The following is a 15,770-nucleotide window of genomic DNA, read 5'->3' as shown; positions in this document are numbered from 1 at the left end:
TGCAGCGAAGTTCTTGCCCGCGAGCTGTTTCTGGACGACAGGTGGAGAGACATGTGATGTCACGTGATATGCCAAGTGCGCGCTGAGCGGCTTGAGAAACCCCTGTGATCAGCATACCGAGCGAGTTTTAAGAATAGGATCTCAAATTGCGTAAGCTTCTTGCGATTACGTTGCGCATTTGTTCGGACATGATTACCAAGCTGACGTGCTTACAGCGTGCCCCAAACGGTACTCTGCGTGGAAGCTGAATCGGCAGCAAGCGCAGACATGTTACCAGTTCCAGATCCTGTGAGTGGGCCGGCACCGACTTGGCAAAATTTACGCGTTAGGACACAAGTGACACTTAAGCGTGACAGGTGCTTTATGCGCGAGCAGTGTGCACTTCCCCCTTTACCCAGACTCCATACACCTCTGCAAGTTGAGAGACAAAGCGAAAGTCGTGTGGAAGTTACCAGAGTAAAGTCGCCTAAGCGGGACCGATGACGCGATCTGTGACATTTCGGGACAGGTGACGGTTGCTGTGGCAACGGGCCAGTGATGTGGCCAAAATTTATCCAGTGGATCCACGTTGACGCGTGACGCCAAGTGGCTCTCTATAAAGGAATATGCGTCCCTAAGAAATCTGCGTGTTTGCATAAAAGGAAATCTCGTTTCACTGTCGAGAATGGTCATTTCGTTGATGTGTCTATTTACGTTTTATTTACCAATTTGACCCCACTTTCACTTAACTCTTTGTGTCTGGAACTTCTTAAACGAAGCGGAAATTTTATATTACGTGCACCTCAATACCAAAAGTCAAGGGGAAGAAAAATTTCTCACTGGAATTTCTGCAGTGCACGGCAATGAATAGAAAGTTTTTCTCGTGAACTGTCAAGAGCTCAGTGTGTTGTAAGCAGTATATGGTTCTTCGGATTTCTTAAATCGCAATCACAATGGTTCGAAGTGCGGCGACAGATTACTTGAAGACCATTTTTCTGCCACCCAAGGAAACTAATGTGCGTTATATATGGCGCAGGTTCCAAAATTGGAGAGTTGAGGCAGGCCTAAGCTCAGCGCGATGCAACGCATGGGCATTTGTGGATTCCAGAGATATTTATATTTATCTGCAGCACAAAGTAAACAAATTGTGTATTCAGCATTGTTGACGCTGACATTTCTGATAACAGTTTTGTTTGTTTTTCTCAATGTAGGATATCTCAGGTAAAACATTACGATTCATGCAGGAATCACCGGACAAGGAACGGTTAACGAATGTCGCACAAAATGGACCAAGGCCTTTTGTTATACAATACGATCCTGTATATAATATAAATCGTTCCGTCTAAGCTTATTAATGGTGTTAATAGATGGGCTCTTGGGTGAGCACAGAGCAGCGAACATGTGCCGGCGCTGAGGCTGTTTTCGAGGGGGACCGCCCCGAAGTTGCAGATTTTGATGCGACTGTTTTGAACTTTGGGACGGGGTGCTCTAGGATGTCTCACTGCATACCTATAGGAGGCCATCGAGGAACCCTAAGGATTCCTTTCTCCCCCGCGCCAGCGTGCGGAGAAGGAAAATTTTACAGGTATGTTCGTACTTACACGAAACACGCATTACCAACGTTAAAACTAATTTCTCTCTGTGATGAGTCTGGAAACATCCAGCTTTGCGGTAGATGACACATGGAAGATGACGCTCTCTCTTCTCTATACGAATGTGCATAGTGCATCAACAGCACTTCTGCGGGCAGCAGAGCCAACTGCCTCTATGTTGCTAAGGGTGAAGCGTGAAGTGCACACTGCTCACGCATACAGCACGTGCCTGTCATGATCAAGTGTCACTGGTGTCCTAAGGCGTAAATTGCGAAGTCGGTGCCGGCCCACTGACAGGGTCTCGAACAATGAACCTACACCTGTACTTAGCGCAGGCGCGGTCGGGATGATAGCTTCAGCCTGCCCGTATCCGTAGTGCATTTTGCAAAATATCAGAGACATGGTTGGCAGCAGCAGTGCTGCAAGCGACACCTTCTGCAGCTTTGCTGAAATTTCGCGCGACAGTTTTCGTTGAAGAGAGAGTCACTGTATATTAATGATCATACCGCCGTCAATTTTGTGACAGCAGCTGTCTATAGTGGACTAAAAGATAACGAACACACAAGACAGAGAATAAAAGCATACGTGGTCCCTGTCATATGTGTTTCCTTTTTTTCCATTAAGGAGAGCAGCTATCTCGCCTCGTTGTCTTGGTATAAGTCAGCATTATTTATTCTTTCCCACATACATCTCCGGTATTCGTTAGTGATCTTGTCCGTAACGGTATTACCAGAGTACGTTAATATTCATTGCCCTTTTCGGGAATACCGGGTTGCCGAAGATTTGGCAATGCTGGTAGCGCCATATTGTGGCGGCGCACAGTTCTACCAGAGATGACAGGTGTGCTACGATTATAGGGACAAACCATAATCTACTTAGCTACTGGCTTGAAGTGACCGCAGCGATGTAAACGTTCACATGGAGCCTTTCTTTGTTATTTTATTTCGCCGAGAACGGCTATGCAACACATAAACGCTCATGGCGCGTCGTGTTTGGATAAACCGCAATGAGATGTGGCCAGCAACGTTGCTATTACAGTCCACGACTCAGGTAACAAGGTCTCCATCACTTCTTATATATGTATACACCGCGCTCTCCATTTCTTTAGTCTTACTGTTCTCCTCACCGTCTTCGTTAAAGGGACAGTCTGCCCTTTTTCAAGGACCTTATATTTAGAAGCGCAATAACATACGCCATCCGAAGTGTCTAAACGTGCGGTGGTTTGTTTCTCTGGAAGGCGAGTAAAAATTTTCTAAAACAGGATTTTTTTATCTGTGTAGTACTGTCTACGGACACCGACATCATCGATTACTGGACGAGGTGTCAATCTCGGAAGCCACGCATGAATACGCTACTCCGTTCATCGTAACTCCACTCGTCCGCATAAGGCGGCGCCACTTTTTCAACGCGTGCTAGCATATAGACGAAAGTAATCAGACTTTCACGCAAAGAAAATTTAGCAGCAGAGTGTAAAATACAAATTTCAGGCACTACAATATTGTATACAAGCAGAGTAACTCTCCCTGCGCGGCTGCTTGGTTACGCGACGGTACGCGGATTGGTTCCACCGTTTCACCGTCGAACAACGCCACATGTCACTCTCGCATCGCTTTGAGAGAGAAAATGAAAACATATTTCCTTGTTTACTCGATACAAGCATGCTCGTTTACGACACAGTGATACAATTTAATTCTGGGGTTTTACGTGCCAAAACCACTTTCTGATTATGAGGCACGCCGTAGTGGAGAACTCCGGAAATTTCGACCACCTGGGGTTCTTTAACGTGCACCTAAATCTAAATACACGGGTGTTTTCGCATTTCACCTCCATCGATATGCGGCCGCCGTGGCCGGGATTCGATCCCGCGACCTCGTGCTCAGCAGCCCAACACCATAGCCACTGAGCAACCACGGCGGGTAACACAGTGATACACGATCTTCTCATTCCCACCACAGTTTATTAAAGACATGTTCCGAGCGCTAGACAATCCCTTAATGTTCTTTCACCACGTTTACAGTAGCTAGAGACATAGAGTTTCACACAATAATTATCGTATGAAATTCTATGGCTAGAGAGGCTAGCCTCTATAGAGTGCAACAGAGCCCGACCCACGGAGGAAGGAAACTAAGGAGAGGCCCTGACGTCACTCTTTGTGAAGCAAAAGTGAAGCCGGAATTTGGCGTTGCTCATGGCGATGCTCCGCCTTTTGGGCCACCCTCCTCGCTTGTTTACATCTTTCGCGAAACCACGCCGCGCTGCGCGTAGTGTCGCGCGCGCTCGCGCAACATCTGGCAGAGCACGGTGCAGGTAACACAGCGCAACAAGACACGGTGACTAACGCAAACCCGCCCACTCAGCGCCTTTGCCACGGCCCGAAACCTACCAGAGCAACACGTGTGAGCGCTCAAAACCATAACAACGCCGCCATTGTGGCCCAAAAGGCGTGGCCATACAACAGAAAAAATAAAAAAAGCAGCAAAAAAATGAGAACCTACAACGTCATTTCCGCCACACTTTTCTCCTAGCGCGCGGAGGGGGTAGGGCCTCTCCTTAGTTTCCTTCCTCCGTGGCCCGACCACAGTTACCTTTTCAGCTTTTCCTTTCCTTTTTTTCTGTCTCCCTCTCTCTTTCAAGCACACGGTATTACTCAAGAGTATGCATGTGCCGTAAGCTGTCCTCCTAACCAGTTGCCGATGCATGTGCACGTGTGTGCGGTGGTCGACGCTACACGAGCGCCTCCGCAGTACCTGAATGCGACGGACACGCTGAGCCCTCGTCCAGTGCACGTGATCATTCAGAATTCCTGCGACCTCTCTCACCATCACTGCCCCACATCCTCCCCCGCGTGTAGGGTAGCAAACTGAACGAAGTCTTTACAAACTTTAGTCAACATGCCCCGCTCCTACCCTCGTTTTTCCTTCCCTTTTTCTCGCCTCTCTTTCTTTCTTCGCCGCGAGAGAGCTCGATCCGCCTTCCATCGTTTTCCTGTGCTGCCCTCTGCCGCACGCCGCTCGAAACGTTTTGGAAGGCTGCCGGGGCTTTCGCCGATTGATTTATGTATAGCTGCGCCCGTGTGGAGTGTGCGCTGGTTGTACGTTTCGTGGATCGCGAATAATGATTAATGACTTCTTCAAAGCAGCATGTCATTCCTGCAACCCACTGGGCTTACAAGCAGGCCCAGCTGCGCTGTTGTGCTAACAGTGCGGCCGAGTTCCGTCAGCCGACACGGCTGTCTTGGAGTTGTCGCTAATTTCTGCACTCGTATACCTCGTTTTCGCATTTCCTTTACACATTACTTAGATATTTCGCGTATTCAAGAAGTCTTCCGAAGGCAGCCTTCCTTGTAGTAGTTACCAAAGCGGTGCATTCGTTTACATCGACGTCTACAGCCACAGATCGTCAGCTTCAAATATTGCGGAAAGGGCGCATCGCTGATATGAAATAGGGTCAAAACATAGCAAGACTACATATCTGCAGATATGAGCCGCGTTGATCTACCCCGAGACGGGTCAATATGAGTGGCCGAGCCACTTAAGCGACGGCAACTGTGATCCAGATACACATGTCCCGTGCTGTTATTACTGATTCTCGCTTTTCTTTTAACTTCATCGTGCAGTTTGTGTGCGCCATGAAGTATTATTAGAGAAAACTGTGCGCGCATAAGCTCTCAATTATAGGCGGTGTAGTTCGCTCGTGGTAACCTGGATGGGCCGTGAGCTAACACCGTTGGCAACTGAGCGAAGCGGTTATGGTTCATGCTGCTGTACGGAATGCACTGTCTATTATTTCCCGTTTGGCGCAGAGGTAAGCAGCGCATCTCTCTAATTAACAAATGTGTCAGTGTAAGCACGTACACACCCAGCCATCTACGCAGCGAATACACACACACACACACACGTATCCTTCGGTAAGTGACACAGCACGGCGTTGTGTCGCCACTTGTCGCTCATTGTGCACGCATTGCATACGCGCCGTGCGAAGAGTAGTTGATTTCAAATCGCTAAGGACAGAACCGAACTACAAAAGCAGTTTCCTTCGTGCACTGTCTCTACGGTACCATGACCTAACCTTCAAACTTCACGCGCGCGGCTTGAGGGGGCCGACGCTAGTGCATTTCAACTTCGAAGGCACGCTTCGACATGTTTTGAGCGCCAATAATTATATATGCAAGGGAAAGGCGCTGCGGCTATCGCGTTGTCGCTTCGACGGCCGAATGCGCGGGGGTTCGTCGTGCATACATATATCGTGCACGATTTCGTCGGCGCCGTCGACGAGAAAGCCCGTCGCGCTACGACAACTCGCTCTCGTCAGTTGTGCCGTTGTCGGTCCGGTATCGTAAAATATACTCGGCGACACACCGTGCTGAATAGGCAGCTAATCGTTGACGTCAGCGCCTTAATTGCCGGTCCCGTATCGCACGATGTCACCGCGCCCTAAACAAGTACGTGAAATCAGGCGCGCACTGCCACCACCAGGGCCGACGCTGCTAGAAAACTTCTTTAGCAACCTGATGTTTTTGAAGTGTCGGCCAAGTGTAACGCCGGGGTTTTTCGACAAATTTGCATCAACGAAAGGCGGCAATGCGTGCTTCACGGCACAGTCCGGGCGAAGAAGTCCAGTATGTTTTAAAGTAGATAGTTGCAGTCTTGCCCGATATAGACGCACGTTTTCGGCACCGCATCGACGTAGAGCTACCAGTGGGGTTGCAACGCGTCCGTGCGCTTCTTTTTCTTTTTTTCTTGAGGGCTTCCCCGAGATATGGCCCCGCGACCCTTTCAAAACCTTTGGCGACAAAACCGCTAGGGCAGGGCGCATGCGCAAACGCGCCGTGAAAAAAAAAAAAAAAGAAAAGAAGGAGAGGCGAAAGAGCTCACCTCGTCAACAACAACGAACCTTCCTTTCTGTCCGTGCGGAAAGGCCAGAAAAGGGGGGTGGGGGGGACTGCACGCTTTTTCGGGAGGAGCCTCGGCTGGGCCACCCTACCTGCGCGTATGCACTGTTTGTCCCTCCCCCACGAGCTGGCAAACGTGCCTCTTTCATCGTTCAAACGGCCTCATTCAGTGACCCCGGCACCCCGGCTAGAGGCAAAAGCTTCCAACAACTTCTTTATGTGTATACATGGCGGTAGAGCAATTGTGGGCGTTGATACCCAAAAAAGGAAAGAAAAACTTTTCTCCCCCCCCTTTTTTTTTTTTTTGCTGTGTTCGCAACAACGACATCCCCTCTATGGGACAACGCAGCCAAGGTTGTCAGAAGTCGTGCGACGTACGAGGTGACCTTCCCAGTTGAGGTCCCCAGAGAAGGCCTTTTGTTGACGGGAAAGTGTGGGTGGAGTACACGTGACGTGAGACTGCAGCGTCGGAGTCGTGCGAAGACACCGCGCTGCACTCGGGCAGCTTTGAAGTTCGAACGGATCGGCTCGGATGGCGACAAGCGGTTAGCGCACTACGCTCGCGTTTCGCTGGTCCAATTAAATTTAAATTACTTATTTATTTTACAAGAAGGAACCGTTTCTGTAAATATTCACCGAATAAAGGATGTACGAGCAGCATGCCACTTTTTTTTTTCGACATCGGCTTCTATCAGGAATTATGTTTTGCGCATTGCGGTCGCATCGGCTAACATCTTCACGAACACTCACGAACACACACACACACACACACACACACACACACACACACACACACACACACACACACACACACACACACACACACACACACACACACACACACACATATATATATATACATATATATATATATATATAGAGAGAGAGAGAGGCTGGTTCCGCCTCTTGGGTTTGTGTCCTCAAAGCTGGCATAAGCAGGGAGACATTGGCTATATTTCGTTATTGAAACTTGGTATTAATTATAGGCTGTGACTGACAAATCATTTCTACAATGAATAAAAAGTACAGCTAATTTCCCCCTACGTTTTCTTGACTTCGCACGGTTATTAATAAAAATATACCCCCCTCCTCCACCAGTTTCAGTTCTGACTTGCCGTTCAAAAACCGCGCCTTCCAGGATCGATATCCTTTCACACTGATGTCTACAGCTCCGTTTCACTGCCTTTCTCGTTCAGCAGAGTGGCGCAGTGGAAGCGTGCTGGGCCCATAACCCAGAGGTCCGTGGATCGAAACCACGCTCTGCTACAATTTTTTTTTTCAGGTTCCTATTTCCTTTTTTTTTTAGCTACGTTTTTTTGCGCAAGCACAGCAATCGCGAAATGAAAGCTATTTTTATATGCAGCTCAAGAAAAAAAAAAAAAGAAAACTTCGCTTTTGTCATGACGGCTGGGGCGCGCGCGACCGAAGTGGATGATGCAATACCAACTTCCCGCTGTTGCGATCAGAGTTGGCACGCGTTCTCGTTTCGCGAGCGAGAAAAAAAAAAAAAGCAGTATCACCTGCGCCGGAATCTCTCTCTCTCTCTCTCTCTCTCTCTCTCTCTCTCTCTCTCTCTCTCTCTCTTTCTCTCTCTCTCTCTCGCTCTTTCTCTCTCTCCCATGTTTCGATGAGGGAGAAATGCCGAAACGCTCGCGTGCTACATAAATTTAGGTGCACGTCAGTAGAACCGTCAAATTTAAAATTTTGTTTAAATTGAAGAACCGTCAAAGCAGGCCAAATTAAATTGGAGTCCCCCCACTACGAGGTGCGTCATAACCAGGTCGTGATCTGACAGGTAAATTAAACCCCGGAATTATTATTATTGTGTGTGCGTGTTTTTTTTTTTTTTTTTTGTACATTTACGGCAAACTTGCGCATATCTCAACTTCCTTTTTTTTTATTATGGTGTTGAAAAGTCAAGCTACATTCCTGTGATATATCCGGGATAGCTCTTAAAATCTCGTTATGTTTCTTTCTTTCTTTTTCTTATGATACGCAAATAAACTACTTTACATTTCATTATATGCGGGCTTTTACGGTATTGCTTTTGTATTGTCATTTATACAGGTGTCCCCAATGGACGTCGATAACATAAGCTCACTCAATGGTCTGTAACAGCGCTAATATGACGTCGTACAACTTTATAAACACCAAACTATTGCACGTCAATTCGAGCACGCACTGAAGTTTCATTAATCAGAATTAGCATAAGTTGTCGGGTTTTACGGGCCAAAACCACGATCTGATTATGAGGCACTTCGTAGTGTCTTCGTAACTCTCCAGGAGGAGCTCTTTGAACCTTGGGTTCTTGGACCTCCAGGTTTCTTGTTTCTTTTTTTAACGTGCGCCCAATGCGCGGTGGACAAGCGTTCCTGCATTTCGCCTCAATCGCAGACTGCGGTGCTCAGCGCAACAACAGCTGTGCTCCGGACCAACCAATGAGCCCAGCTGTAGCCGAAGCTGAAGGCCGTCGAATGTCAAGTTCGAATAAAACGGCAATACGTATCAGTGTGACAATATGAGACGACAACTGAAGCGATGTAATTTTCTTTTGCTTCACCGCAGTTTGATCGTACATTTTAGCTGCATTGAACCTACAACCGCTACGTTATACACGTCCTTTCTTTTTCTTTTTTCGTTTCGCAAGAAGGCGTTTCGCAGCGCCTTTTTGCATGTTTTCAAGCAAAATATAGGTGAATGAAGAGGTACATTCTTGATTTAAAGCTTTGGCTTCGATTGTTTCTTTACCGGCCACTACAAAACATGACATGATACGTGGTTTAGATGTTTAAACGTTTTACTCTGCTCGACCACCTTGAGTAAATTCATTAAAAAAAAAAAATCACTGCACCAGTTGTAAGCGTTAGTGTAGTGTAGCTTACGGTACACGTAACTGGCGAAAAAAAAAAAAAAAGAAAAGCTGAATTCTCGTCAAGCCTGTGGGCACGTGCGTAACCTGAAGTTCAAAGTTTCAGCCTGCAGTAAGTTCACAGCTCGCACAGTGATTCATTAAGTTACAAGTGCTATCTCTTAGCAGATCAGAAATTTACACTTGTCGCGGGACTCCGTCGTGTCTCGTACACTTTCGTGGCCGACTGTAGTTAAGCAAGGACGCGACTCGAATCGCACGAGCCGGACCGTGCAGACTCGCATTTGTACGATGGCGTCCATAATTGCCCGACCGCAACCGTTGCTCCCGTTTCCGTGTCATATGACTGCGAGATGATAACAATTGCTTTGTAGCAATTGCTACGAACGGGTGGATGTCTGATTTTTCCTTTATTAATAATAACAAAGTGTGTGTACTCTCTCAGCGTCACGCCTTCGAGATGCGAGCGCACCGTGATTATTATTATGCGGCGACAACAGAATGACGCCGACGCTCACCGAGCTACGAGGCGTGACGAGAGTCTCCGCTTCCTACATAGACGGAAAGCTTGCCCATTGTCTGGTGCGGCCTTGCGTGCGATGCTGGGGTGTGCGTAGCGTTTTGTTTATCTACGCCTTAATGGTCGGGTAATTGGAACTTGCCTCGGTGCGTGTTTTTAATACAAGCGAATAGATCATTTGCGCGCGTGACGAAACGTAAAAGAAACCTACAATGAAGAACTCGACGGTTGCACAGTGCACGATATGTGCGTTTCCCTGTACACATGGTCGCGTTGCAGGCTGGTTCATATATGACTCACTGAAGCAGTTTGTACGGAATGGTGTAGGGTATAACGAAATATTATAAATAAAAGACGGCACTATATAAAACACTTCCAGATGCAAACGCCGCACATTCTAAAATGGTTGGTACAGGACGCCCATATGCACGCGTGCATAAGTATATACGCTAATATAGCGGTACGCTTCGGACACAGTGCACGTTTTTGTAGGTTACCCTAAACGTTTGCGTCTGTACCCTATAACAAGTCTATTTAATGAGGCGGAAGGAAGCCGAGGGTAATATCGTAATGCGTATAAAGTCAACGGCCGGAGAAACAGCTCTGTAAAAATTACCAAATAACGACAGAACACTCTATAGAGTGTTCTGGCGTTATCATATCATCATACCAAAACTGTCACCTTATCATGTCCTACCACATGTTTTGACAGGAGAACTGGATCGTGAGATCCACTCCTCCTGTAATGAGATCCAGTCTTCCTGAGTACATGGCCTAATTAACCTGTCATTAACCGAGAAAGATACGCACGCTCTGATGACTTTCTTGGAATGAATTCAGAAGACGATTATACACGCACTTTTGTCTGCCACTGTGCGCGTGAACATTCTCTCTCTCTCCTTTTCCCCCTTTTACCTTTTCCTTCTTTCAATCCCTGATCCCTTTTCCCCGCGCAGGGTAGCCAAACGGATGACTGTATGGCCAGCCTCCCGGGACCAAAGATCATTCTTGGTTCTTGGGCCGGGACCTCATGCGTCGCAAGCTCGGAAAGCGACACGGGCACTGCTGCAGTATCTGAAGTAGACAGATCCAGGGACAGATTATGCGCACCCCCAGATAGATCCTCAGTTTCCACTCCTTTTTTCGACCCCTCCTTCATTTCTTTGCATCCTTGAACTACCTAATTTGCCCTTGCGTTATGTATATCAAATCAGGCGCGTGCGTCCGTTTTGCCACCAGCTGCCTTTAGTTTCCTTTTTTTCTCTCTCACTCACGATTATATCTATCAGATGTATAGGCCGGCAAACACCGCGCACAGGCTGCAGCTAAGCGTCGGCGCAAAGCCAGGTGATCAATGTGAGCTGTCGCATCGCCGACATATCTGACAGACGGCCCCGGACGGAGAACATCCAAAGAGCTAAAATGTACCCGAAGATTGGCGGCACATCGATCACGTGACCTCGTATGCAAGGCGGGCGTAGGAACCAGGTGGCAAATAGATGGAAGGCGGGCACTTGCGGTAACGAAGAAAGAGCCATCATCGATTGTGGCGTCGATATATATATATATATATATATATATATATATATATATATATATATATATATACATACCCTGCATATTGTCAGCGTCACGGACCGGGCATCATCACGCGCAATACGATTCGACATGCCGCTAGGGTGTAATGCCGCCGCCAGTACTACTCGCAAAAGCATTTCAGGTTGCTCAGTAAAGAACACCTGTTTATCTCGCGAGCTTGCTGAAAATAGTACTGAATTACTCCTCTGAACTATATGTATTTTGTTCTTGATCACTTTTCCTGTAAAGCATACAATGTACACTCGCGAGCAATGTCAGAGGGAGCGCCGAATCTCCCTTCGACGCGTTATTGCGTAACGTGTAGCTTTACCGTCGAACATTCAGTTTCATTCAACGCTTTCATGTGTTGAACGAGCTTTCAGCCCCTATACAGCCATCTTGGGAGCATTCTAGGTGTTTCCTTTCATAATGCTCGAGGCGTTATAACTACATGTACGCCCGTACCTGTCTGTCGCATATGTATTTCTCGTTTCGTATAGGTGTGTGTATTTGCGACACATTATTTGTAAGCTTTGTCGCATTCGTTTGAATATCGATGTCACTCTGTCTATCAAAGTTGACTGCACACGCGTATTAGTAAAGGCAACAATATTCTACAACTATATAGTCATATCATAAGAAGCCAACAAACACATTGACACCAAGGACAACGTAGGGGAAATTACTTGTACTTAACAAATGAAATAAAGGAACGATAAATTTATGGAAATGGAAGTGCATGAAAAAACAACTTGCCGCACGTGGGAAACGATCCCACAAGCTTCCCCACCTTCGGCAAGTTGTTTTTTTCCTCCACTTTCATTTCCCATTAATTTATCGTTTCTTTATTTCACTTATTAACCACAAGCATTTCCCCCTACGTTGTCCTTGGTGTCAGTGTTTGTTGGCTTCTTACGATATGACTAACAAAAATCGGACCCCTCGGTTAAGCCCCTTTCTTCACAATATATATCTCTAGCTAGAATAACCCAAAACCTGCAACGCTGAGCGACCAAGTGTGGAGCGAAACTCTCTAGTTTTCACTAAAGAGCCTCCTCCTCTCTTATTAAGGTAACGACAGCAATACGTGGTCAGCGACGGCTAAAACGAGCCGGCGCTTCTGTGTACGAGCGCGCTACCCAGGAAACGACGGAAGGTATAGTCGTCATCGATCCGCTTTCAATGGCGGCGTGTTGTGTTTACCTGCTGCCACAGGGAGGGCGCGAGGCGTGGAAATCACTTCGCCACCACAAATTGACCGCCGCGCGACCTGAAGCGCCCGCGAGTGGATTCCGCATCGGCGCGCATAACAAAACAAAGAAGCGCTCACTAAATTTGCAGTCTGACCCAACAGCAAGGCCGCAGTGATAAAACCGGGTAGCTTGAGTAACTATACACGGTGACCTGCAGATTTTATGGACACTTTCAGCTATTTGACATTGGTTTTGTATTGTGGATCAACAGCGACGCTAACAACATAAAAACCAAATCCGTTCAAATTGATACTACGTACCGTCTTTCAAAGCTCTATATTTTTAAATTTTCTGGCACGAGGTCGAGTACTTTTTACGTTATTTCACTGCTGGCCACAGTAACTGTCTAGCGCAGTCGTCTAACACCTGAAAGGTGATCAGCGGTGAAGTGTGTGCGTGTGTGGGGGGGGGGGGGGGAGGGCAGTACGTGAACAGGGAGAGAGGATAAAGAAACCTATTTACATATATACAACACAGCAACCAGGTAAAAGTAATCCATTGTGGGCTTCTGGAGTGACTTCCTCGCGAGGGTTTGACACCCCGCCCCGCACACCGGGCAGGCTCGTCGAAAATTTCTCGACTTTGCTGCGTCTATACAGAGTTAGCGAGAAGCAGTTACTTTCACGATGTGGCTGGAAGCGCTAAACGGCCAGCAGAAAGTGACAAAAATGTCGCTAAAACTCCTAAAATTCAAATTTGTCGTTAATTTAGGGAACTAAGACCTCGCTAAACTTAGCGATTTTCTCGCTGAGTTACCAACACTGATGACCGGTGGCGTAGCCAGAACTCCGTTCGGGAAAGGGAAGGCGGCGCACTAGCACAAACATTTCGGGGGAGAGGCACCACGGGCACGTGCCCCTCCCCCTCTCCCCGTCTGAAATAAGTCTGCACAGGTGTACACCGCAAGAGTGGTGATTATGACTGCGGTTCTGTGCCTCAACTATGGCACGTACGCACATTGTGGTTGGGCCAATAACCGGGTATGGTATGGTATGAAAAACTTTATTCACGTCCTTCAGGGTGCCACTACGAAATATCAACGAAGCCAATTAGACTGCTTAGAGAAAACACAACAACACTTCGTCCACTTCCTCTCCAGCGCTCCACGTGCAAGAGACCGAGTTCGGAGGGTGGACCTCTTCAGCATCGTGACTTTAGTAAATTGCAATATTGTCATCTACGTTTCATTTATTTCCCAAATTTCCCGCAGAAACATTCCAACAAATCATCTTTCCTCACGCAGACCTCTTGTTCCATCTTTTTCCTGCCTTACTATCACAACAATCTTGACCCAAATCCTCTACAGTAGGGTTGCGTCACTCCATCTGAGATGAACTAACTAGCCTACAGAAAAATACGCACTATTGTCTTTTTTTTTTACGTCTTATTTTTTTTCTTCTCTTTCCTCTTTAGAGTGGTTACGCGTATTATGTCATGCTTCCTCCGCCGGATGCGTGGCCTCTTCCACCTTTGCAGGTACGTGGCATAGTCGAGGACCATCATCATCATCAGCCAACCACTCTGCGAACTCGGGTAATCCACGCAAGCCACGTCGAGGATTCGCGTCCTCCAATTCATCGCCTCACGAACACGTCGTCGTCGAATAGAGGCGAGGCCGAGCGCCCCGACACGGACCGACACCCTCGCGAGCCCCCAGAGCTTGGCGTGCACGTCCGGCCCCCACGGCGGCATTGATTAGCCGAGCCGCGGGTCAGCCCCTCCGAGGTCGCCAGCGAAAAAAAAAGGCCTGCTTCCCCCGCCTTCACCGTCGACCTATTTATAGGGTGAGTACAAGCGTCGCGCGCGCCGTTTGCACGACCCCGCGTACAGACCTCGCTGCCGCCACCCATCTGCTTGCGTGTCAGCAGCAGCAGCAGCGGCAGCAGCAGCTGGTATACCATACAGTGCCGTCTGCAACGCCATAGTGGCGCCCGCGACTGTCTGCAGCGGAGTGTTCGTCTGCGTCGCCTCGCGGCGCCCCATGGGTTCCGCCTGCTACCGCGCTTCGGCTCACTACGTCGTGGGAACTCTGCAGAGCAAGTATGCACATAGGTGGCGCTGCTTACCACTCCGACTCGGCACGGTTTAACGAAACGCCGAGGTATCCACCCAGCCAAGACTGTAGGAACGCAAACTTTATTTTGTTTTTGTTTTTTCACAAGAAAGCGATGGAATTCAAAGTTTAAGGGTGCGCGAACTGCTCAGCGGTCGAGATAAGCAAAGGAACGGTTAGAGACGTGGTGGGGGAACATGAGCAGGGAGCCGTCGTTGTTACGGGAAAGTGTAACTTTGCAATATAGCGAAGATGCTTTAATGAAGAGGAAGAATGTAGAAATAGGCAAAATGCAAGACTGCAGCAAATCAGTAAATGCAGCAAAACTTTGGTGAAAACTACAGGCGACTTCTTGTCGCCTTCCCGTTTCAAAACAGAGGCCGACAGTAATCATCATTCATCATCGCGAGTATCGACATCATTCCTTTTGCTCATTAGTGCCTTTCATGGTCGAGCGGGGTGCGCTGGTGTACTTACATTAAATCTGGCTTTTTTTCGAAAATAATGCGTATAGCTACAAGTCGAGCGGTCGTCCTGTCCAGTTTATTCTGCTTCTTCGTCTCATGTTCCTGAGCGCTGCTTCACACGTCAAGATGGTTGATCTACAATCTCCTCGTATAGTAACGTTCTAATAGTCAGTCGCGAAAAGGAGAGGTACTTGCGTCCCCTACGCTCCGCCCTATACCCTTAACATCAATCTATACGTCTCTATAGTGGCGCATCTCTTAGTAATCTTTGCAAGTTGCGCAACGTACACTCCGCGTACAAAAATAGAGACCCAATTTGCGAAAGAGAAAATTGCACGGGAAGCGTGTCGCCTTTATTGCACAAGGTCGGCATAATTAAGTATGCATGTACCGGTTCCGCCAGTAGGAAGGAGAGCGCGTAATCGGCAACGGTTGCTACACGGAAGTGTGACCTTGGGAGCGGCTTGATTCCACATTCCAAGAGGGAGCTTTGCAGCACAGCAACACAAAGGACTGACAGGGTGAAGACAAACGCAAGCGCTGCCTTCGATCCTTGTCTAGTCTTCGT

At 47.8% G+C, this 15,770-nt stretch overlaps 1 protein-coding gene and 1 non-coding gene across 2 annotated transcripts in view; one reads left to right on the top strand and one right to left on the bottom strand.

Moving 5' to 3' along the window:
• The window catches only part of LOC126539259 (DNA primase large subunit-like), a 67,445-nt gene that overhangs the window by 40,213 nt on the left and 11,462 nt on the right, over nucleotides 1–15,770 (bottom strand). The gene's annotated exons all lie outside the window — the stretch shown is intronic.
• On the top strand, nucleotides 7,657–7,728 carry TRNAM-CAU (transfer RNA methionine (anticodon CAU)). Its single transcript has one exon. It is a non-coding gene; the product is annotated as a tRNA-Met (tRNA).

Source organism: Dermacentor andersoni, chromosome 11, assembly GCF_023375885.2.
Source record: "Dermacentor andersoni chromosome 11, qqDerAnde1_hic_scaffold, whole genome shotgun sequence".
Taxonomy (NCBI): domain Eukaryota; kingdom Metazoa; phylum Arthropoda; class Arachnida; order Ixodida; family Ixodidae; genus Dermacentor; species Dermacentor andersoni.
The sequence above is the reverse complement of the archived record's forward strand: the minus strand, read 5'-3'. Positions and strand labels throughout refer to the sequence as shown.